General features: G+C 36.5%; 1 protein-coding gene and 1 pseudogene across 1 annotated transcript in view; one reads left to right on the top strand and one right to left on the bottom strand.

Annotated features, from left to right (window-relative positions):
• Positions 1-26,310, top strand: part of RRAS2 (RAS related 2) — a 74,930-nt gene that overhangs the window by 31,205 nt on the left and 17,415 nt on the right. The window lies entirely within an intron of this gene.
• Positions 9,145-10,257, bottom strand: LOC123642469 (annotated as a pseudogene).

Raw genomic sequence — 26,310 nt, 5'->3', positions numbered from 1 at the left:
TGCCTCTGCTTTTTCAGGGAATCTGAGATGATTAAAATATCCTTCCTCAGTGGTAGTCATTTAAATTTTTAAGTATAGTATTCCCTCCACCCCCACCCTTAGGAGCCACCTCTTAAATTGTCAGTGGTACAATGAATAGATCCTGTATTTATCCATAGTTTGTTCTATTTTCCTTTGGGTTTAATTGTTTTCTAAAATCTTATAATTCATTGTTGTGTTTTTCTCTTTTGATGAATACATTCACATGTCATCTGTGATGCTGCGTTAGTCATTTGGATATTTGTTGAAATCCTGTTTTTTAATTTTCTAAATTAAAATGTCTCTTTTCCTCATTTGAATTTTTATTAGATATTTAAAATTTAAGTCTTTGATTTCTGCTTTTCTGTTCTGTTTTACTTTCATCAGTGAGGCTAGAGATTTGCAAGTTTTATTTTTAAATTTGTTTAATTTCTTTCTTTCTTTTTTTTTTAGAAACAGGGTCTTGCTCTGTCACCCAGGCTAGAGTGCAGTGGTGCAATCATGGCTCACTGCAACCTCCAGCTCCTAGGCTCAAGTAATCCTCCCACCTGGGCCTCCCAGGGAGCTGGGATTACAGGCATGAGGCACTGCACTGGGCCCGCAAGTTTAGACATTAGGATAGGTATATTTACTATTTTAGTGCAGGAACCAGATCCAAGTGTTCAGGGGAGCCTAAAGCTTCTATAATTTTGAGGATCCTCTTTAAGATACAAAATTATACACATGTGAACGTGTATTCTATATTCTTTTTTTTTTTTTTTTCCTTTTTTGGAGGCATCTGTCATGGAAATGTCCTGTATTCTTTAAACTATACTTTATTTTACATGCCATATATATATTTTTTTAACCTCTAGTGTTTCTAAGTTTTTGTATTGATTTATACTTTTTGTTGCCTAAATAATATTGTTTTTGTTATTGCATAATGCCATTTTTAAATCTTAAAGTAGCTCTTGCCAAATAAATTTTACCATGTTTGATATTGATGTTTTTATACTTGTTTTCCTGGTTTGACTATATTTGATACATTTCTTCTCATCCTTTTATTGATAGCCTTGTGTGTTTTGTAAGTGCTACCATGTTAGCTTTTATTAAAAAAAATTCTGTCCAGACTTTTCTTTTTCTGACAGAGCCATTTAACTTTATCGTGGTAATATTTGATCTAAGCTTCGCCTCTTTGTATTTTTTCCTTCATACTTTCCTACGTCTGACCTGTGTTTTAGGTCCTTCATTTTACATTGACTTGTAAGAGGCAACATCTGTTTTCAGTATCTGCTGTATGGGAATGAGTAAATAAAACCTTTTCATCCTTGAAATTTTTTCTGTAATGAGTTGTTTTGGGTAACAAGTATATAAGAATCTATGAAGAGTTGGTGGGAACCCATTAAAATTATGTATTGCACATTTTTCTTTTTCTCTAAAGCATTTAGAGACTGGCCAAATAGGGGAAATTTTGTTTGGATTATGTTGCATGAATTTTTATTGTCACAATTCTAGTAGCAATTTTACTGATAATTTGACTTTTGAATAAAATCAAGTCAGGATTAATATGGTAACCAGTTATTCTCCTGGAGTAAAATTTTAATTCCCATATCCTTCTGGGGCCCTTTTAGGTAATGAGGGTGTTTGTGTGTACCTGTATGCTCAGGCAATGCAGACTTAGTTTACTTAGTTATTAGTGCAAATTAAAAGGCAATTTTGTGGGTACTGATAAAATGCTTCTGAAGCTAATATAACAATGCTTTTCTTTTTTAGTATAAATAATGGCAAATTGTATTTGTTCTTTAAACACTTAGGAAGAACACGGAATTGTTTTCCCTCTTTCCATCCCCCCTCCCCCCATGTAATAGAGTAAGTAGTAAGACTTTTTTCCCCTCCCTCTTAACTCTGAAGAAGACAACTTCCTTTATTTTGCATTTTTAGGGGTGGTTATAGCACTTGTTTTGAGGTTTGACCACCTTTCTTCAGCTATTTTTATTTTTACATGCCACTTTGAGTACACTCAGTGGTATTTTAACTATAATATCTTCTGTAGTGAAATTCATGCATGCATATTATGTTTTAAAACTCTGCTGTTATTTTGATTTAATTTGGCTTACTTGGTTTATGCTATTTCTGCTTCATCTGAGTTTTTAAACAAGTGACTGCCTAGTTTTCCACAGCTGAACAGAATAGCAAAATAATATTCTTAATAGATTTGCAATGTTTATTTTCTGTTTAATATTATAAATGATTTAAGATATGACATGAGTTTTAACGGTTTGTTGCTCAGTGCCCACCCTCCCACTTTAGTGGACAGACATTTTGCTGTCACTGGAAACTGTCCTAAGTTTCTTTCCAAGTCAACTGGAATAAAGATATAGAACTTTGACCTCTTAAAATTGTTCTTGTACTGTTGTAAAATTGTTCTTTTACTTGCTAAGCAAATTTCAGAATTGGTAAAAGTTGGTAATAAATTTATGTTGCATATTTACAGTCTTTTCCAAAACTTTATTAGCATTGGAAAGCACATATTACCTGGGATGTTCTGTTACAACAATTTGTGTAGTTGAGTTTAATCAGATATGTGTGATAACTTTTTATTTAAAGTAAAATTTGGGCGTCAACGTAAAATAGCTAAGTGGCATACTTCCTGGCATAGAAATTCAATACACAAAATGGTAAACATTACACAATAGCAGCAGCATTTTAGAAGCTATATAATAGCTTAGTTACTTGTCTTAAGCTGTCCCAATTTCTGTTTTTTTTCAAAACTATAGTATTAGGTACATACCCTGAAATTTTCAGATTTATACATGCTATATTGAAGCCTTCTCTACTACTATTTTTGGGTTCCTTATGATAGGATGATGAAGTCACTTTTAGTGCTATTCAAGGGAAGAAAGTGAAATTTTCTTGAAGAGATTCTAATGTATGTAAATGTTTTGTTGAATGCTTTTCTGTAATATTTCTGGACAGTCTCAAATTCAAGGAAGTAGTCGAGAGAGGCCTAGTGAGAGTCCGGACACTATGCTTCCTCAAAATGGGATCAAGTGCTGCTCCTTCCCCAACTCCCACTTTGTTCCCCAGTTGGACAATATTTTATGTAAAATAGAACTTGTATTTTATGCAAAAATTACAGGTTTTACAAGCCAAACACAAGATACAATGGAAGAAGACACTTCTTGTTTAACAGCAAACAAAAAGTACTTCTAAAAGTTTGAAAGTGTGTAACTTGTATGTTAGGAAACCTAAAAATGCTACCAGTGTTCGCACAGAAGACTTAAATAATTAGAAAAGCATATTTATTCTTGGATTTGAAGATTCAAGTTCTAAACTGTGTCAGTTTTAGAAGTTAATCTACAAACTTAACGCCATCCTAAATACTACATAGGACACTAAAAGAATTAAAAAAAAAAACCCACCAGCAGTTACCCTTGCTAAGGTGTTAGTTACAAGCATGTTTTGTAGTAAAACAAAGCTTGGAGAGTTCAAGTAACTTCTCTAAGGTTACAAAGGTAGGAACTGATGAAGCAAGGCTTCACATTCAGGTGAGTTTTAGGGCACAGATATAATAATAACCAATATTTAGTAAGCATTTACAGTATTAAGCATTACTGACTGTTCCAGGTAAAGTGCTATATGTTTTCTCAATTAGAATAGCATCTAAACATATTTAGAAAATCAAAACTTGTGAGGCTTTTCTAGGGAGGTTCTAGAGATAGTGCAGGCTGTAGTTATAGATTTATGGACCCTTAATAATCCCTCCCCTTAATTTTGCTTTTTTCCACATGCCTAAGCAGTTTCCAAGCATGGTGTATGGAGTGGTGGTCTATCTTTTCCCTATGATCTGCTCTTCTGCCTCTATCAAATTTCATATCTGTGGATTTATTTCTAGGCCTTCTGTTTTGTTCCATTAGTCTTTCTTGCCTATTCTTGTGTCACTTCCACTCTAAATTTCATAAATGGTAGGGCAAGCCCCCCTGCCGTGTTTGTTCAAGAAGAATTTCATTCAACACATGTATTGGACAACTGCTACGCGTCAGGAACTTTTGAGGTACTGGGAAAATAGCATTGAATAAAACCAAAAAAATTTTCATGGAGCTTATACATGTAAAGAATTTCTTGGCTGCCATTGTGCTTATGAATTTTAGGATCAGCTTGTCAAGTTCTGTGAAAAACCCAGTAGCTTTTTAAAAATTTTAAATTGGATCAGTTAAGGGAAAATTGACATTTTGACTTAGCTGCAGTAAGCTATTCCATAAACATAGAATGCTTTTTATATTCATATACATTTTCCATTTTTTGCCTTTATTTAAAGCCTTATTTCATGCTATAAAGGTCTGGAATATATTTTATTAGAGTTAGTTCAAGTTACCATATATTTGCTGTTGCTGTTATAAATGGTATTTTTTATTTGACTTAAGCTTTCTAATGGTTTATATACAGAAGGTGGTATTGGTTTTTTGGGGGGTGGTGGTGGTGATGTATGTAGACTTATCTATCCAAACACCTTGCTGAACTCTAATTCCAATGATTCTGTATGTTCTGTTGAGTTTTCCATGTAGATAACCATATCAAATAATTCTTTTCTATTCTTATACCATTTTCTTTCCTTATTATTAATAACTAGGACCTCCAGCAGAACATTGAATAAACTTAGCAATAGTGGACATCCTTGTCCTTGATTTTAAAGAGTTCCATTGTAAAAAAAATTATTTGCCGTAGGTTTTTGATTTCCTTCTAGTCCGACTTGCTATGAATTTTTAAGACAAACGATATTTCTTCATGTTTTTCCTATATCATTTATGTTCAAATTGTTTTTCTTTAATGTGTTCATGTAGTGAGTTATATTTGCACAAAAAGAGTATGTATCCTATTCTTGGATTCCTGGGACACACTGGTCATTTATACTGTCGTTTATGTATTACTGGATTCTGTTTGCTAATGTTTTGTGTATGGGCTTTGTTTTCATCTGTTTGTTAATGAAATTGGCCTATAATTTTCATTTTTCATAATGTCTTCGGTTTTGGTATCTAGATTATACTGGCCTCAGACTATAGTGGTAAAATGAGTTGGGGGAGTATTTCCTCCTTTTTTATTCTGTGGAAGAATTTGTGTGATACTGCCTGTTTCCTAAAGGTTTGGTGGAACTTGATTTTGCAACTTCTGGACTTGGTCGTTGTGTGTGTGTTGAGGGGTGGGGTATAAAGTTTTTTGTTTTGTATTTTTTTCCTTCGTTATTGGTCATAGGTACTATTCAGGCTTTCTTACTTTTCTTGAATCAATTTCGATAGTTTGTATTTTTATATACATTTGTCTATTTTATCTGTTTCACATTTGTTGCATAAAAGTTTTTCATGGTATTAATATTTACCTTTAAATTTCTCCTGTAGCTGTAGTTATGTTCACTACAATCTATCCTTTAGTTCTCTTCAGCAGTGTCTATAGAGATCTGCTTTTTAGTCCGTGCATTGAATTTTTACCATCAGAATATATTTTTATTTCTGCAAGTTCCATTTGTTTCCTTTTACGATTTTTTTTTTAAGAGATAGGGTCTTGCTTTGTGGCCCTGACCATGCTGGAGTATAGTGGCGTGATGATAGCTCACTGTAGCTTCCAACTCTGGGCTCAAGAGATCTTCCTGCCTCAGCCTCCTGAGTAGTTGGGACTATAGAAGCAGTGCCACTGCACCTAGCTAATTTTTTTGTTTTTAGAGAGACAAGGTCTCCCAATGTTGCATAGGCTGGTCTCAAACTCTTGGACTCAAGCCATCCTCCCACCTAGGCCTCTCAAAGTGAACCACCGCATACAGGCTTCCTTTTAAGATCTTAATAGTTGTTTTTGATAGCCTCTTATTGCTCTGCTCGCTCACTCATTTGTGATTCCATTTCTCTCTCTTTTCCTCTCTCTCTTTAAATTATCTGCTTAAATAAGGATCTGTTTCTCTTTTTAGTACTTAATCCTGGGTTATGGTTGGTGTGGCTGATAAAAATTTTTAACAATGGATATTATATACTTCCCTAGTAAAAAGTTCAAGATAAATTAGATTGTGAATACTTTAACATAGAGATACATAGATCACATTGTTGGTGTTCAGCCAATAAGATATATGTTACAAGGAGATTATTTGAGGGATGATTAAGGTTTTCTTAGGTAAAAAAATTGGAAAAATTGTTATTTGTGAGAAGTGTAACATAGGAAGAGAGAACAAAAATTAAGCATCAAGAAAGAGAACGAGGAAATGGTTGCTAGCTACTTCTTCCTAGATGGAATATGTTCAGTTAGCATTTGATATTTCTTGACAGTAGTTATCAACTCATTTGGTTGGATATATTTGTCTTTCCAGTTAGACGTGATCTCTTGGGGCAAACACTTTTGTTGTTGTTTTGATTTTCTATACACAGTGTCTAGCAGAGTAACTGTTATATAGTAAGTATATAGTCAATACATTTATTATAGCTAGGTAAGTAAAACTACTTAAACTACTAAATAAAGTTCAATTGTAGTAATTATAATGAACTAATCATTGCCAGAATATGCTTGTAGTACAAGGAATGATACCAGAAGCTGTTAATAACTAGATCTGGATTAAACATACTTTTTTAATGCATCGTGGAGTTCAAAACAAACATAAGACATTTCCAGATGTGTTCTTCACCCCATTTGCTGCAAACCAGGGTGAGCTCTTAATGATAAGAAAATACAGGAAAGGCAGAACCTTAGGAATGGGTCAGATTTTCATTTAGTAGAGATTAAACTTTGGACCAGTAACAAGATGGGGAGAGTGGAAAGGGAGCTAAATCTGAGATTTTGCTTATTAAGAAGGATCCCTTTAACCTGGATAAAAGTGATCATAAGTAGGCTAAGGTGGTCCTAATAGGTAAACAGTTTCCTGCTCTCTCCAATCCCAGTTGGTCCTGGATGGTCAAACAAATAGGCACTAACCAAACACGAGGTGTGGCAGAAATAACAGCAGATTTAGACTCCAGCCCCTACCCCATGTTTTGATCATTCTTTAAAATGTAACTATAGCCCAAGATCCAGCTGCTGAAGCCTAACAACCCCACAGGCTTGTGTGAAAACCCAACTCTGGCCACAGAGAAACTGTTCCATTTGGGTCCCAGGAATCAGAACCTTTTTTTTTTTTTTTTACCATGCCCCACCCCTTTCAGCAATCAATTTGAGAGACAGTTTGTGTGTAAACTTTGCCACAGGACATTCAGTCTTCGCAATCGAAAGACCAACACTTTTTACCTATTATGAAATGAGAGGCAGTCTCAGATTTCAACCTGAATTGTGAAATGTCATGCAAAATATTTTTTAAAAAGAATAATAAAAGTTGAAAATTGTTAATGCTTGAATTCAAAAGAAAAAATAAGGTGTAAGTATAAAGAATGTGGACTTTAAGTGCCATCCTTGTAGAGTTCCTTGCCCTGTCCTGCCACGATTTCACCAAGGGAAATTTATTGAGAACACCTATAATTTGTTTTCAGTCATATTAGTGAAGGGAGGAATGCTATGGACATTGCCCAAAGGTTGAAAAGTATTGATATGCATTTACTTGTTTGCAATCAGTTTATCTTTTATCATTATGTTGGTTAAGTTACTATTAAGATTAACTCAGGTTTTCATAGTTTTCCCACATTCTACATCATACTTCTTTCCATGACTTTATGGTTGTCAGAGTCTTGAAAAATTAATTATGAAAGAAATTTGAATTATTTAAAATAAACTGTATATTTAATGCCTTTCAGAAAAGTTCCTTCCCTGTGCTTTTGTTTTAAACCATTATTATTGTTGTTATTAAATATTTTTTAGAGATAGGGTCTTGCTTTGCTGTCCAGGCTAGAGTGCAGTGGCATGATCATAGCTCACTGCAGTCTCAAACTCGTGGGCTCAGACAATCCTCCTGTATCAGCCTTCTGAGTAGCTAGGACTACAGGCTCATACCATCCCTCTGGCTAAATTTTTAATATTTTATAGAAATAGGGGTCTCACTGTGTTGCCCAGGCTGGTAGTGAAGTCTTGGCCTCAAGCAATCATCCTGCTTCAGCCTCTTGAAGTACTGGAATCACAGGTGTGATCCACCATGCCCAGCTGTTTTAAACCATTTTTAGCTAATGTTTTTGCATAACCTTTTCTAAAAGCAACAAACAATTGATTAAGGTGAATCTCTGGGCCAATCTGAAGTTTAACTCCGAAAAGCTGTGTTAATAAGTTTCTGTAGGAAAAACTGTCTACTGCTATTATTTTGTTTATAGATTGAAATTAACCAAATGAAAAGATAAGTGAGAGCTGCTTAAATAAAGAAGTTAATTTAAGATTTTTTTCTTGATTAATTTCCAGTCTCAGGGTCAATTGACCTCTGGCTTTTGGTACTGAGTACATGACTCCAGACAAGCATGTAGTCATTCTAGGTATATTGCTATTTTAGAAAAACAGCTTTAAAAAGATCTGTTAGAACATGGGAAAAAAGATCTTGCTCTCTTGTGGTTTCACAGGGTGGCAGAGGTTTGGTTGCTTGTATGTTTCACTCAATTGCTTTCTGTTCAATGAATAAGATCAACACCATGCATCACAACTTTGCAGACTCACTGCAAAGGAAATAGCAGGAGGTAAAATGACCTCAAGTGAATGTGGCTTTTTTTGTGGGGTGTGGTGGGTGGGCAGTGCTACAACTAAATAAACAAATTGAATTATGCAGGAAGAAGACCTTTATTTAACTTATCTTCATACTTTTTTTGGGGAGGGTATCATTCCTTGTTCTTTAAACATTTTTACAATGATTAGTTCATTGTAAACACGTAACTACGGTTGAATTGTTTAGTAGTTTTATGATCTTGTTTTATCATTTCTCTATCAAGCTCTTTTTGTCTTTTGAGTTGACAGCTTACGTGAGTGCCTTAACGTCAAGATCTAAGACTCACAGTGTCCACAGACTGGAACTAATTCTGGGTTCTTTTTGCTAGTTTATTTTCTAAGTTTTCATATTTGGGTCAAATGACTATTTTATACTTTGAAAAATAAAAATGATATTTGCTTCTCTCCACCATAAGTTTATGTTTTTTCCTCACTGCCTCTTTGATTAGGTATTTATTCAATATAAGCTATCCAAAATGATTTGACCTTCATGGAATAAATTTAAGTTTATGCAGCAGGCTTCGTTTCTTCTTCAGTAGATTTGTTTCCTGCTGGCTTCTTTTCAGCAGCTGGTTTCTTGGTAGCTGCAGCTTTTTCCCCACCAAAGGTTGCTTCTGCTTCTTAACACCAACAGCCTTAATTGTGATTCCTGGCCAGGTGAAGAATGGTCTTTGCATATTGAGTCTAGCTTCAGCATGATTCTCAGGTTTTCAGTGAATTCTTCAGGACTCTGTGATGAATCTAATTGCGTGGTGCTTGAAGAGCTCTTTGAATCTCTGGGCTTTTCAAGATTCTTTTAAGATCTGTGTTGATCATCTTGTTCATGGGAAAGTTGTAGTTATTCTTTGGGGGAGCAGCTTTATGCCAAATGCCATGCAATTCATGTAACTTTCAGAAAACACTTTTGGTCTGAATGCAGAAATGTCCCACATGCCCACCAGGAGCAAGTTTCAAAATGTTCGTCTTGCTTGCATTAAGCAGGGTAACTCCAGGGACGTTTCTGAAGGCCTTCATGATGCCATTGTCCTCATTATAGATGATGCAGGGTCTCCTGTGCTGGATATAACAACAGTTTCTCGTTTTGTCCTTGCCAGCTCACATTTGCTGAGAGGCATAGACCTGTTTGATATCGTTCCAGGCCTTAAGTTCCTGAAGAGGTAAAACAGCCTCCTTGGTCGTCTTTGTAGTCTTTGTGGTCTTCCTCAGTAAGATGACATTTAGACATGACCAGTGCTGCCAAGGCCCAGGCAGCTAGGGCAGAACAGATGGCATATTGCTTTTGGGTTGTATTCACTCTACGGTGCCATTGGTGCCAGGTTTTGGTTGGTGCAAACCTGCAACCTCTGTGACACATATTTCCGCAAGCACTGTTGCCAGAATGGTGAATTTCTCCACCTTGAACTCTGGGAATTCAAGCCACAGCTCTGCCATTACCCCAAGACTCAGTACTGATCTAATAACCTGCTAATTCACTGACAACATAGGGCTGTCTGTTTTTGTGCAAGTTGATGTGAACAAAGTTCACAGTATCTGCTTGAACACAGCAGGCAAAGTGACATTTTTGCGAGGTGACATCCCCTTTTTGGAGTATACCGATATCAGCGGTTGGGCACAAACCATGGTGGGGAGAGCAGCAGGCCATGCTCCTCAGCCCGGCTTATTCCAACCACCGTAAGTCTTTGGGGTATGCTCCTGGCCTTTTATCAGTTGAGTATTGGGTATGAAATCTTTTGAGAATATTTTAAAGGGAAAGAAGGATAAATCCTTCATTATGTGTGGTAAACTTGCTATCTGTTCTCTTATAAGACTGAGGGATCCTGGATAGATTCTGTCTTTTTTATTGTACTGCAAGTTACAGTCACATACCCAGAAAAAACTGCCTGCTTACTGACTTGACTTTATTGCCAAATATCAGGATTAAGTGAGGATTGTGGAGAGAAGGATTTGAGAAAATCTGGACATTTTACTCCATGAATCTAGAGAAAATGGGGGCATGATATTTATTTTGTTTTCTGAAGGTGGCTCTTCGTGTAATGCTGTGGTTTGGGGCACAGAATCAAGCCAGATTGGTGAGAATCAATCTCTGCTCCACCGCTTATTAGCTTTGTGACTTTGGGCAGGTTAAACTCTTATGTCTCCCTTTCCTCACCTATAAGATGGAGATGGTAATATGAGTGCCCACTTCATGGACTTAACTATGAGACATCAATGAGTTAACATAGGTAAAGCACTTAGTGCCTGGCACATAGTAAATTCTGTAGATGTGTTGTTGCAAAGTCAATACGTGTGATTGAGGGTGTACAGACGTGTTTCTCTGAAGGAGTTTGAAATGTAAAACTTAATTTTCCTGAAAGTCTGATTTATATAGTTACTTTTGAATAGCCCCCGAAGTAAGGACTGAAAGTATAAAAAAAAAGTCTGTGTTTGGGTTATCTTTATTTACAGTACACTCTGCCTTCCTCAGGAAACATTTCTTCTGTCTCAGCTGTTCCACTGCCCAGCTGAGCTGGAGTGACCACAGCACTGGGAGACAAGGTAGAGCCTCACCTGGCTGGGCTCAGGAGCCTTGTTGTGAGAGATGGGTTTTGCTTCCCATATAAGGGCACTTAGTTGAATAGATGCCATCTCATTGCTGGCACTTGAGTATTTTTAAAAGAAGTAAACATCTATGCAGGATTTATTAGGATAGTGATTCATCCATTTAGCAAGTATTTTTCGAGGGTTTGTACTCAGGGCTTTCAGGAGTTTGGAAAGACAGGGTTTTCTTTTCCTGCATGAAGTAAGTACCTGTGAATTTTGTTTCCCAAATTAATGAATTATCGATATAAATTTGTTCATATTAGCTTTTAAGATTTTATTAATAAAGATCTTCTGCATCTTTACAGGTGTGTCTTGCATTTTTGCCAATAAATCTTTTCCTGATAAGATGTATAAATTTGAATTCTGTTTTCCCAGATGATTAAGAATCTGTGGAACCTTCCCCCCAATGCTTGTAAGGGTAGCGATGCCAAATGGCAGCGCATTCACATCTATGCTTCCTTAGTACCTTATGCTAAACCTACTCTAGCTCTTACCACTCAGAAGCTATAGTATTTCTTCATTCCAAGGTACACATTTTAAAAAATTCTTATCTTGACATCTTTGTAGTATGCATCTTCCAATTGATGGCATCCCAGAGTCAACAAAAATGGTATTTGTTTCCTTGTCTTGCCTTCTACTTGACTATGAGTAGACTCCGTGAGGGCAGGAACTAATACTCATTTATTTTATCTCTAATGTTTGATCTTCATTTAAAACCCTACTTTTGTGAATTATAATGTGGCAATTTTTAGGATCATCTGAATAGTGTTAGTTGAAATGAGAGTACCATCAGGATACTTTTGCAGGGAGAGATGTGAAGAGGAGGGCCTGGCAAATGCTAAGTAGTTAAATGCTGTTTCTGTGGTCCCCTCCTTTGTGCCCCATCTGTCTTTCTCTTTTGGTTGATTCTCTTTGTATGGCTATATACCCCACCAACAAAGCCTCAGTTTAGCAGATTACAGTGAAGTGAAAGAGTAAGAATTTTATGTTGTCACTTATGATAGGCTATTGTTTTTTGAGCAAACTTGGGATATTGCACCGTGCCATTGTCACTTTCCATTATGTAAATGAGGAAACAGGGAGTCAGTGTGTTCAGAGACATAAGTCTGTGCTGGTGGAAGAAGGGGTAAACTTCCTGCTTAGGGCTTCTGATTCAGTGTTGTAGATTATTCTTTCTGCTTTAGAGGAATTCTCTTCTGAACTAGTGTTTTTGTGATTTTTATTAGTTTAAAATTATTTATCTTATTTATAAATAGGTCTGTGGTTATGAGACTTTGGGCTTTCACATTCTTATCACAGTGTTTGTTTGAAAAAGTAGTGTTGTTCTGGTCTCCCTTTATTTTGCCTCCGAGTACCCTAAAGCCTAGATTTAATTTTAGTGCTAGAAAAAACAGCTTAGTGGGTCTGTTTTCTTTAAGCTTTTACGTGTGGGTGATTAGAAAAGTCTTATCTAGGACCTTAATTAGCATTTTTCTAGAAATGATTTCTGTGTAATTTTTGAAGTAGACTTTATTTATTTATTTTTTTAAGAAGAGCTTTAGATTTGCAGAAAACCTGAAAAGATAGTACAGAAAGTTTTCATGTATCTGGACTCAGTTCCTCTATTAGTAACGTTTTACATTGTATGGTACATTTGTTAGAATTAAAGAACCAATATTGATAGGTTATTATTAACTAAAGTCCATACTTTATTCAGATTTCCATAGTTTTTACCTAATGTCCTTTTTCTGTTCCAGGATCCCATCAGGATTCCACGTTACATTTAGTAGTGCTCCTTTTGGCTGACTTTCCTTGTTTTTGATGACCCAGACTGTTTTGAAGAGTACTCATTAAGTGTTTTATAGAATGCCCCTCTATTGGAATTTATCTGGTGTTTTTCTCATGACTGGTCTAGGGCTATGGGTTTTTTGGGGGAAGACCACTGAGGTAAAATGTCATTTCCATTGCATCACATCGAGGGTACATACTATTGACTTGATTTATGACTACTGATGTTGATCACCTGGCTGAGGTTCTGGTTTCTCTGCTGGTAAGTTACTCCTCCCCTTGTCCCCATACTGTATTCTTTAGAAGGAAGCTATTATGTGCAGCGCACACTTAAGGAGTGGGGATGCTGTGTAATTTTGAATAAACATTGAATGGTAGAGCTTTAGTTTAAAAATTTACCTAGTGTTAGTGAAATTTTTGTTTTTAACAAAAACATGACCATTTAAATAAAACGTTAAAAAAATGTACATTCAGAAATTTGGTTTGACAAAAGTTTTCAAGCTGTTTTTCATTCTCAGTGTTTCAGCCTTTGCTATTGCATGGCAGCTGTTAGATGCTCCTCTTTGTTTTATGCCATCTGATTGATAATTACCTTTTGAAACAAATATAATGGAAATGTGGAAGATCATTACGTCAAAAACTCTTGAATAAAATTTGTTAATATTTTGATCTGCATCTATTACTTGTCTGCACTTCTTATCTCTACACATATTATTTCTAAATTTGAAGACTTAGTTGGTATGTAAATATGATTAGAGACCAGAACAGTTTAGAACCCAAAATGATCAAGGGAAAGCACCTTGTTGGAAACCCCCATGACAATAAAACTCTCCTTGTAGTTCCCATTTGTGTGTTTCAATTATAAGGCTTATGTTAAAATTAGATCAGAATTTCCATTGTAGACTCTCAATTTCATAGTTGTGTAACTGCCATATAAACTTGATTATAAACAAAGGCCTTTAATGATGGGACTTATTTGAGCAATTTAAGACAGGGTTATTCAGCTCACAGGGTAGAAAATACATGTCTAGCTTCACATTTTAAGTTGAGAAATTGTGAAGACAGGCTTCTGTTCTAAAGGTGAGTTTTACAATTTTTTTCTAATTTTCCAAATTTTCTATAACAAGGATGTATTATTTTATAGTAAGAAAAAAATAATAAAATTAACTTGTTAAATTCTTTTATTTAGTGATTACTCTTGAAACTTACTACGTTTTAAAACAAATGATTATTTTGACTACTTTCCTAGAACTACTAGAACCTTTGAATTATTTAATTCCATATGCCCTCTTCCACCTTTTGTACTTTTGTTGGCTAACTGAATATCTCTAGTTCAGAGAATGGAAACATTTGTTTCATGGGTCTATGCCAGTGGTCCCCAACCTTTTTGGCACCAGGGACCGTTTTCATGGAAGACAATTTTTCCACATACCAGGCAGTAAGGGGATGGTTTAGGGATGATTCAAGCATTACATTTATTATGCACTTTATTGTTATTACATTGTAATATATAATGAAATAATTATATAACTCACCATAGATTGGAGACCTCTGGTCTATGCAATAAATTGTAGTGCAATATATTGTAGTGCTGGTACTGTGAAGATAGCTCTGTATTTGAGTTGTGATAGCTTGTGAGTAGAAAAAAATTGTTTTTATCATCTCCTTGGGTTTATAAACTTCATAAAAAATAATAGGGAGAATAAATTTTATAGGGGGGTATATAGGTGTATGGTTTCCTAGGACTGCTGTAACAAATAACCTCAAACTTGGTGTCTTAAGCAAAGGAAATTTATTCTCTCATAGTTCTTTTGGAGGCCAGAACTCCAAAATCAAGTTGTTGTCAGTATTGGTTCATTCTGGAGGTTCTGAGGCAGAATTGTTTCCATGCCTCTGTCCTAGCTTCTGGTAGTTGTTGCCAGTCCTTGGTGTTCCTTGGCTTGTAGACACATCACTTCAATCTCTGCCTTTGCCTTCATGTGGCGTTCCCCTCTGGGTCTTTTCTGTGTTGATGTGTCTCATTATCTCCCTCTCTTTCCTCTTATTGTAAGTTGAACAATCATTGGGTTTAGGTCCAGGGTGATCTCAATTACAACTGCAAAGACTGTTTCCAAATAAGGTCATATTCATAGGTACCAGGGGTTAGGAGTTGAACATATCTTTTTGGGTGCCACTATTCAATTCAGGAAGATTGAGTGATCAGTCAATCTTCCTGAATTTGCTAATAAGCACAATGAAAGTGCTTTTACTAAATGGAATAATAGCTATGGAATCTGACCTATTTTATATGCATATAAATGTGATTCAGAATGTAGTTGCATGTTTACTTTCTCTTCATGTGGTTTACGATTGATGTGGCATTCTTTTACTATGAAATTGGGCTGAACACATATAGACAAGCTATAATTGTGACTTTAAATGGTGTGAGCAAGACCTTAAATTCTATGAACATGGGCCATTTAGCTCTTGAGTATTTTAACCTACATACTTGGGTACTTCTGTAAGATGAATGCTTATATGTATGGTTCCTTTTGATATGAATCATGTTTTTCTCTATTAAAAGAGTTTAAATTTATCCAGTGATCTAGTCTGACTTAAGTTTGTGTGCCGTAAGTAGGGATTTTATAAAAACTTGGATGAAGGAGGTTATTAAACAATCAATAAATATTAATAGGAAGGGTGATCCTTGGTATGAATAGATAGCCACTTGTGGAAAAGTGCTGACCCGGCCTACAGTCATGTGGTTTGGAGGGAAACTCTGGTGAGAGCATTCTGTCCTCCTCTTTCATTTTGAGTTGAAGGCCATTAGGAATTTAGTTGTTCTTCTCATTAGGAAAATAAAACAACAGTGGTATAGACTTAAGGTTGTTTTAAGTTTAGTTGTGCTATGGCCCATATGTCTCCACTGAAACATAAGCTCTGCAAGTGCCAGAAACATGCCAGTTTTATTTATATACATATATATATATATATATATATATATTTTTTTTTTTTTTTTTTTTTTTGATGAGACAGAGTCTTGCTCCGTTGTTGCAGAGGGAGTACTGTGGTGTCATCACAGCTCACTGCAACCCGCAACTCCTGGGCTCAAGAGATCCTCTTGCCTTAGCCTCCTGAGGAGCTGGCACTATGGGCACGTGCCACCACACCTGGCTAATTTTTAAATTTTTTGTAGAGATGGGGCCTCACTGTGTTGCCCAGGCTGATCTTGAACTCCTGGCTTCAAGTGATCCTCTGGCCTTGGCCTCCTGAAGTTCTGGGATTATAGGTGTGAGCCACCTGGCCCAGCCCAGTTTTATTCTTATTCAGGACTTTATCCTAGGCCCTAGGTAGTAAATATGTAACAAATATTTGTTTAATGAATAAACTTAATATATTATGGATATTCTTGAAATCCATACATAGAGACATATCTCATTCTTTTTAATGGCTGTTTACTATTCTGTGATGGATATGCCGTAATTCATTTAACCGGTCCTCTCTGTTCCACTGTTAGGGACATTAAAGTTATTAACAGTTTTTCACAGTAACAAAGCTGCCATGACGACGTATCTTGTTTGTGTGTATATGTTTAGGTATCTTTGGTAGTTTATAATGTTAATTTCCTTCATTCATGGCTATGTTTCTGTAGAACAATTAGGTACATTTTAAAATGTATTATTGAAATAATTTTCAAGTATAATTGATCTACATTTTCGTAAATACATTTAAAATGCTTTTAAATTTTTCTTTTGAATCAGTGAAAATCTTTTGCCACAAAATCTTGAGAAAGGTATCAGAAGCAATGTGTGTGTACACACTGTGTTGATTATCTTTGTGGAATGGTTCTTGGCAAATCCTTGTGAAAGGAAGGCTCAGAACCCTTTTGTCCATTGCATAGCAAGCCTGGGAAGGAAGGCAGCAGCTATTATAGGATAAGATTAGGACACTGAATAACACATATGGAAGAATTCCCTTCATGCTTAAGAGAAGTGCTTAACCTTAGGGTGACCATGTATCTATCTCCCTAGGAAAGTCCTGGTTTATGCTTGTTGCCTTGATGTAATTATTATTAGCATCCCCTCTCAGTCCCAGTTTATCAGTAAGTTATATGATCACCCTACTAAATCTCTCCATTCTTTAGTTTCCTTGTCTATAAAATGGAGATAGAACAATGCCTGGTACATAGCAAAGCCATATAAGTGTTTGCTGTCACTATTGCTGTTAACAATTATTTGATCAGCAACATTTGTTTATCTTTCCCTGCTTCTTGAATTACTTACTTCTCTTGGGCTCCTGGCTACTATTTTCTTTTTTTAGTACATTTTTGGCTGCTCCTTCTGAGTTTTCTTGCCTGGATCTTCCTAATTTTCCTGACCTCTCAACATTGGAGTGTCCCAGATCCTAGTCCCTGTTCTTTTCTCTGTCTGATCTAGCTGACTCCCAAATTTGTCCTCATCCTCACCTTTTCAGTGAATTCCAGACTTATTTCTCTCCTAGATGTCTAATAAGTATCTTAATAGTACAAGTGCAAAACCACTCTTTATTCTTGCTTCTCTATTCCTTCTAGCCTGTTCTAGCCCAATAAATGATACCACCATTCTTTCAGTTAATTAGGCCAAACAAACAAACAAAACCATGGCATCATCTTCGAGTCCTTTCTAACAGACACTGTATCCATATCCAATTCATCAGCAAACCCTCTTGGCTCTCTTTTGGCAATACATGCAGATCTGGCTGCTTTTTCACCTCTGCTCCAGCCATCTTCGTTCAGGCTGCTGTTTTCTTTTCTTGATTTATTGTAATAGTTTCATAAGTAGTATCTTTGCTTCCACCCTTGACCACCCTCTATAATTCAATTTTCCCACAGCAGCCAGTGTTAACTTTTAATATAAAAGTCAAAACAATTTACTCCTCTTCCTCAAGCCCTTGTATGGCTTTTATTGCACTTTGAATAAAATCTTCAGTCCTCACTGTGTCCTTCAAGGTTCTATGTCTGCCTCCCTGTTAATTTTCTGAACTCATTAATCACGGTCCCTGCTGTTTGTTCCATTGTAGCCACATTTGGTTGCCTTGCTCTTCCTCAGGCATGTTAAACATACTCTCACCTCTCTGCCTTTAGCTTAATGTTCCCTCTGCCTGGCATGATCTTCCCCTAGATGGCAGCAAGTCTCACTTCTCCAGTTGATCTAGGATCAATGTCACATTGTCAGTGAAGCCTTCTGGCTAACTTATGCAATACTGCATCTCCACCTGCAGCTCTTGCTGTTCCAGTTCCCTTCATTTTTCTTCAGAGTTCATCTTCAGAGTTCACATGATCTCTGATATGTTTGTTTGTTGATGGTCCGCCCTCAAAGAAACTGCAGGCCCTTTGAGAGTCTGGGATTCGATCCTCAGCTCCTGACAATGCCTGGTACATTGGAGGTACTCAGTATTTGCAGATGGAGTGGGCTGCTGAGTGAGCCTAAGGAAGATTCATGTGGAAGTTTCAGCAGTTTGGTAGAACATGGACTGTGAAAATTATCCGCTTTTAATTCTAGTTTTGCTTCTGTAGACCATTCTGTGTTCTAGAATAGATGAGAAATGAAATTGGGGTTTAGGATACTGGTAGGTAACAATGGATAGAGGGGAAAGGAAATGAAAAAGGAAGTATTATAAGAGCCTTGACTCTGGGAAGCAGAAGTTGCAGCTAGAAGTGAGTTGGTTACCTACCTGCTTATGGGGCAGCCTTTCATTTCTAAGTTTGTAAAGGAAGAGAACCAATTTTTGAATGCCCATTTTGAGCTAAGCAGTGTACTGAGTACTTTACAAATATCATTTAATTTACAATAGCCCTTTCTAATAAGACATGATGTTCATCTTACAGGTGAGGAAATGAGACTTAAAAGATTAAATAACCTTCCCAAGATCATATAGTAATGAAATGGGATATTTAGATCTGACTGACTTCAAAATTCATGCTCTTTCTCATACTTCATAATACCTGAAGGGGGGGGTCTATGTATAATAATTTACATTTCATATGGTGCTGTAAAATTTACGGAAAATTTTCACATAGCTCATTTGACTCCTTGTAACAAACTTTTGAAAGTAGCTATCACCTCAACTTAGTAGATGATTAATTAAATTTGGTGTCAGTAATGAGTGACTTGCTGCAAATCCTACAGCTATGAAATAGCAGAGCAAGGGCTTTGAGTAAATCTTGCTTGCCTAAAATCTGATATTCTTTCTATATACTACAGATTTAAAGCAAAGAATTTCTTGATAGCACCTATAAATTATATTTGACACATTATAAGAGCTAAATATGTCATAATAAAAGTATTGAGCTGGAAACAGTCTTGGATCATGAAGAGCAAATTCCTCATTTACAGCGAAAAGCCAAAAAAGAGGTTTTTCTCATCTAGGAAGACTCAGCTAGTTATTGCTAGAGCTGGGACTAGCTAGAATCTGGCTTTTATTACGAAGGAGTTTATATTTATATAGGTTTTTCAAAACTCTTGTGTTCCCTCTTTCATTCACATATTTCATATTTGAAAAGCTACCAAAAAAAAAAAATTGCCTCCTCACCCGTTATCTCCCAGCAACCCACTTCTTTCCACATGTAATGGAAATTAATCAGTTTCTGTATATCTTTCTAGAGATTTTTACACACATAAAGCAAATGCATCAACTATTTGTATTTATTTAACAACATCTTGTAAATTACTCCATGTTAGAACATGAAGTCATTCTTTTTTTTAAATGCTATGCTCATAGTGAATGAATGTGTCATAATTTAACCAGTCATTTGCTGAAGAAAATTTTAACTTGTTCCTGGTCTTTTAAATTAAAGACAATTCGTTAATGAACTACCTTGCACATATCATTTCTTATCTCTCCAGGTGTATTGGTAGTATAAACTTCTAGTAAGTGAAAATGGTGGGTCAAAGAGTATCTGTTCTTGTGTTTTTTATTTTTTTTAACATATTAATACTTGGGCCTTTATTTTTAATGTAGCAATAGAGTGTTTTCATTTTGAATCAAACTGCTTTTGACTTTTCTGTTTGGCAATAATTTTTTTTATAGTTTAAAAAGTAATCACTTATTTTAAGGTGTAACAGGATTTCTTTTTTAAACTGGTGTAGGCTGTATGCTTTGATGTTAATATAGCAGGTTAAAGAAAGTGTAATGGAAGTAGTATTGCTTTGGAGTCAGACCTGATTTGAATCTCAGTGTTACCAGCCCACTGACTTTGTGATCTTTGGAAGGATATCTAACTGCTGAGCCTCAGTGGTCTCATCTGTCAAATGGGAATAGTACTACCAGTCTTACAGAGTTCTTGTCTAGTTTTTGTTACAAGGATAGCTTTTATAATGCTTAAGTCAGGGTCTTAAGTGTGCCCATTACCTCAATATAGTGTTCATTATACCTGTTAGGTAGGTTTTTACCCCTCCCTGCCTCCCTACTGCCCCCTTCTTGATTTCCAGTGACCTTTACTTCTCTTTGTGCCCATCAATTAGTTCCAAATTGTTAGAGAGTGCATGTGGTGTTTGTTTTTCCATTCTTGAGATACTTCACTTAGGATAATGCTCTCCAGTCTCATCTAAATTGCTGCAAAAGACATTAATTCATTTCTTTTTATGGCTGAGTAGTTTATTAATCCACGTATGAATTGATGGACACTTAGATTGATTTCACATCTATGTGATTGTGAATTGTGCTGCAATACACATTTGAGTGCAGGTGTCTTTTTGATAAAATGAGTTCTTTTCCTTTGGGTAGATACCCAGCAGTGGGATTGCTGGATCAAATGGTAGGTCTACTTTTGGTTCTTGGAGAAATCCAGTTACTGTATTTCATCAGTTCTCAAACATTTCCCCCCCTTACATTTTAGTATCTCTGAAATTGAGATGTCTCATTATCAAAGCCATGTCATAGGTGTATTGGTAGCATTCTTTTTTTCTTGGCACATAAAGTAATTGTTTTATAATTGCTGCCATCTTAGATTTGATGAAATAGGGTAAATCCACATACAGGGACAAGTGAACTGTGTCAGGGCATGGTATAGGCAGAGGAAGTTCATCGTGGTGGGGGAAAGCTCAGGGTTGGAAGTAGGGGGGCTGGAGTGCTCTAGGGGTAGGTATAGCAATGGAAGTTTTATTCTAGGCCAGCAGTCAGCACAGTAGAACCACCACCTAGTGGGAGAGTAGTATAACTGGTTGATGGAGCACTGGACCAGAAGTCTAGGTATATTGAAGTTGGAATTTTGGAGAATTATTGATGGGTAACAAGACTTTGGCCTAGGGTTGAAATTTGGAAACTGTGTGCTAGTTTATGGGAGGAAGACTTTATAAGAATGGGACTATAAGAGAAAATATTTGCAAACCTTATCTCTAATAAAGGATTTGTATACAGAACATATAAAGTACTTATACATTAAACAATGAGAAGGCAGCCCAACTTCAAAATGGGCAGGCATAAACATAAACATTTCTGTAAAGAAGATATATAAATGGCAATAGGCACACAAAAAGATACTCAGTATCCCATTATGGAAATGCAAATCAGAACTTCAGTGAGATACTACTTTACACTCATTAGGATGACTGTAATCAAAAAGATAGATGCTTAATAACAAGTGTAGGTAAGGATATTGAGAAATTGATACCCTCAAACACTACTAGTGGGAATGTAAAATGGTGCAGCCATGTTGCAAAACAATGGCAGTTCCTCAGGTTAAACACAGAGTTACCTATGATCTAGCAATTCTACTACTAGATATATCTATCCAAGAAAGCTGAAAATATATGTCCACACAAAAACTTGTACATGAATATTCTTAGCAGCATTGTTCATAATAACCAAAATGTAGAAACAAGGCAACTGTCTACTGATGAATAGATAAATATATTGTAGTATATCCTTGTGATGGCATATCGTAAAAAGGAATGAGGAGTGAAATACTGATCCGTGCTACAACGTGGATGAACCTTGAAAACACTATGTGAAGTGAAAGAAACCAGACACAAAAGATCACATATAGTATGATTTCATTTATATGAAATGTCCGGAACAGGCAAGCCTACAGAGACAGAAGGTAGATTAGTAGTTTAAATGGCTCTAGGGCTGGGAGGGAATGGGAGAAATTGGGAATGAATGCTAATGGGCATGAGATTCCTTTTGGGGGTAGTGAAGATGTTTTGGAATTAGATGATGATGGTTACACAACCTTGTGAATGATTAAAAACCATTCAATATAGTATACTTTGAATTTTATGGTATGTGAATTGTATCCCTATAATACTCTTAAAAGCAAACAAAAAGATGAGACCCTGGTTCTGGGAAGGACCTGGATTACTTAGGAGATTATCAATATAAGAAAAGCATTCATGTAGGAGCAGCATTGCTCCTACATGGTTGGGATCCCAACATTGGTTGGGAAAGTTGGTGACGAGAGGGAGAGAAATGGTGATGTTGGGGTTTGGGAATAGCAGAGAAGCAATTGTCAGCTTTAGTATCGTGTCAAAGTCAGGTGAATAACAAAGGTAGCAACAGGGAGGCTCTGTATGCTTTATCCCAGTGTTTGGAGGACCCCTGTAGGGAGAAGAAGGATACTGAGGTAGGGCCCAGGCTAAGCCTGGACACTTGAGTGTTCCTAGACATCAGGGACTGTCTTGTTCATCTAAAGTGTCCCGCAGAGGTCAGCATTATGTTGTTTAGGCAGCTGTGATCCACATGAGATAGAGGTAAGGAAGGCTGACTTTACTAAGGTAGTAGCTAGAAGGGTGGAAAGGATGTGTAAATTCCCTAGGAGTGCAAAGTTCTGTCAAGGCAAGAACTGAAAGACACAAAGACTTGTGCCTTGGTGTGAAAGAGAAAATGTAATAGGATTTACTCAAACCTCCCATGGGGATGGTGTTAAGTATTTATTAATGTTCACATACCATATACAATTAGTCTTATATAGTTCTATCTGTTGTTTATCAGTTACTTCTGTCAATACCAATTGTCAGTCTGCTTTTAAATTGTTAATTCTTGGCCAGCAGTAGTCACTCATGCCTATGATCCTAGCACTATAGGAGGCTGAGGCAGGAGGATCAGTTGAGCGCAGGAATTTGAGATCAGCCTGAGCAGCAGCGAGACCCACCCTGTCTCCACCAAAAATAGAAAACAATTAGCTGGGCATGGTGCCACGTGCCTGTAGTCATAGCTACTCAGGAGGCTGAGGCAGGAGGATCGCTTGAGCCCAGGAATTTGAGGTTGCAGTGAGCTATGATGACGCCAGTGCACTCTACCTGGGGTGACTGAGTGAGACTCTGTCTCAATAAATAATTAATAAATAAATAAATAAATAAATAAATAAATAAATAAATAAAATTGTTGATTCTTATCCTTAAAACTTTGTTTAAGTTTATATGTTTTCTGTTGAGATGAGAATACAATAATTGGGGAGAACACAGACATGAGAGCAAACAAATATTTAGTAGTTCTAGGGAAATTAACTTTATCATGCTACGTGAAATAGTTCATATTGGCTTATTGTTGCTCAGTGACTTCAAAATATTACGCCAACTCTAAGGATGAATATGTAGGCAGTACTTGAGTTAAGCTTGTCTTATCTACAAATGATTTGTATATATGAATAGTAGATAAATATGTAGTTATACAAGTGGTACCTGAGTTAAGCTTGTCTTACCTATAAATGGTTTGTGTATATGAATAGTGGCTGTCACCATGGCAAGGCCCCTTCCTTCTTGTTGACAGTTTTCAAACTCACTCTACTGGTATTCAGGATTAAACATTTTTGTGTGATCTTGTTTACCCAACAGGTTAGTTTTGTAAGTTGTAGAGTTGTGGAGGGAGGGGGAAGAAAGAAAGAAGAAATCCTTTCTCTTTTCTTCTTTCCCTTTAAAGTCTGTGGGTTTGTAAGGTTAAAAGCTGTGAAGAATAAGCTGAATCTCCCTTTAAGGAGCTGATGCCATGAAATAAATGTTGGATTATCCCCCAGTATTATTTTCCCTTTACAGAGTCTGAAGCTTTTCTTTTTCTTTTTGACCTGTGGGATTCATTCTGGTTTAGAATTTTGCTTTTTAAAAGACCAAGCATGGGTTGGTAGGTTGGAAAGAGTTATCTCATACTGCACTCTGCTCTAATTTAAATGGATATATTCTACCTAGTGCCTCCGGGTGAGATTTAGCTTTCCTGAGGGTTTTAAAGTGGGACTGGAAGGACCTGTGGGAAGAGAGGTAAGTGTTTTCGTACCTAGAATATTTTTCAGACAGAGGCTAAAGCCAGGGGACAGTGTGGTAGTGGGGAATTAGGGCAGGTTGATGAGGCTGGGGCGAAAAAGGGGTGCCCCAAAGACAAGCTTTTCCTCCTTACAAGGAGTCTTGCTTAGGGCTGGCTCTGTATTCTTGAAAGGACACAAAGTTATCTTCCCATGTCTTCTTGGGCTAGAGTCCATGACTGCTTCAGAGGTTAGAACTTGAGGCTGATACTGGTCAGGACCATATTCAATAGTAGATTTTGTGGTCTGGCCTGTGGACATAACTGCAATGTAAAAAAATTTTCTCTGGGGAAATGAGCACCAAATGACTGTCTTAGAAACAAACTTTTGTGATAGAACCAGTTTGTAAATTATCTTTATACTGTACTTTTGCTGGTCCACACCGGGCCCATTCATTGGCAATCAAATACCATATATGAGGTGCATATATCTTAGCTGAAATTTCACAGAAGTCAAATGAAAGGCACTTGGTTGCTTTAGTCAGTCTGAAACAGTTGGCAGCATTGACTGAAGCCCTCACTAAATTTTGTTAAAAAGAAACTAGAAGGTAAGCCAGGCATGGTGATGTGGCTCTGTAGTCCCAGCTATTGGGAAGGCTGAGGCAGGAGGATCAGGATCACTTGAGCCCAGGAGTTGGAGGCTGTAGAGCACCTGTGAACAGCCACTTCACTCCAGCCTGGGCAGCATACTGAGATCCTGTCTCTTAAAACAAACAACCAAAAAACTAAAAGGATTACTGAATTTAGTGTAGCTTTTATTATTCTGTATTAGAGTTCTGGGAGATAAATTATAGAGACATCTGTAATTATACATGTTAAAGTAAATGAAATAGCAATTTCAGTCAGGAAAAAATATGTACTTGAGTGAAAGAATATTAAGCATATTGGAAACATTTGACATAAAAATAAGGGAGGGTGTTGCAGGGAACAAAAGTTCTCTGTGACTTGACAGCTGCGGTTAAAAAGTGACACAAGGAAGAGCCCAGCTCTGGTTCACAGCTGCCTGAACTTGTTGCAGTCTTCTCTAGTGTTACCAGAGGAATTTGCACTGCTGCTGTTTTAGAAAATAGAGGCTACTGATAGCTAACTAGGTCCTTACTATGCTCAGGGAAATTGATTCCTCACTCTCCATTACTGCCTTCATAATTATTGGGTTTCCTAACAGCCAATATTTTGAGATCCTGTGTGCAAGGTATACTGCTTAACGCCAAGAAAGTTCTAAAAAGCGTGAGCTAGGCCTTGGGCACATCAAATCTAGTTTATGTGTCCTGGGACATATGTAGCAGGATTTTAACTTGAACTCCAATCCATTTTAGCTTTTATTGAAACCCCAAAGACTGACAATGAAACAGTAGCTTCTCTTTAAGCCCGGTTGCACACTTCTCAGCTCGGTCTCGAAGCTCTAATTCAGATGAGTATTGACTAATGCAATTAAGACACTTGATTATTCAAATTACAATGTTTTCTGGGCTCAAGGATATTTATAATCGAAGAATGACTGGAAAAAAGTGAAACTTCCCTTAGTTTTCATTCAGGAGCAAGGAAAATAATCGCCCACCAGAGAGATTTGGAAAGAAAATTTTTATGCTTATACCCTGTTGAGTTTAGCTCAGTATATCAGTTATTCATATATATACACATACATGAAAAAACAAGCAATTGTAAAAGTATCAGTTATATGGTATATATTACACTTGGTATACATATTTTCCAAATCACGACTTTTAACAGTAAGACAGAACATTTGAAGTTTGGAAAATACAAACTGTTGTCACCTTAAGGGTGAGAGGATATTGAGATTGTTTTCTGGTTGGAGTGTTGAAGGCATTGCAAAGAAAAAAGACGTGATTTGGGCTTTATTGGCTATAATTTATTAAGGGCCTATTGAGTGTCACCTACTGTGCTTTGTACTCCATATTAATATTTTACTTTTCACAAAAATCTTACGAAGTTGGTGGTATTTCCATCTCATAGACAAGGAAACTGAGGTTCAGACAGGTTAAATGAGCTGCTCTAGTTTCCCACAGCTAATAAAAATGACAGAATTTTTTTGTGTCCATCTGACCTATACTGCAGGCT

This window comes from Lemur catta, chromosome 7 (assembly GCF_020740605.2).
Source record: "Lemur catta isolate mLemCat1 chromosome 7, mLemCat1.pri, whole genome shotgun sequence".
NCBI lineage: Eukaryota > Metazoa > Chordata > Mammalia > Primates > Lemuridae > Lemur > Lemur catta.
Note: the sequence above shows the minus strand (reverse complement) of the source record. Positions and strands in the feature narration are given on the sequence as shown.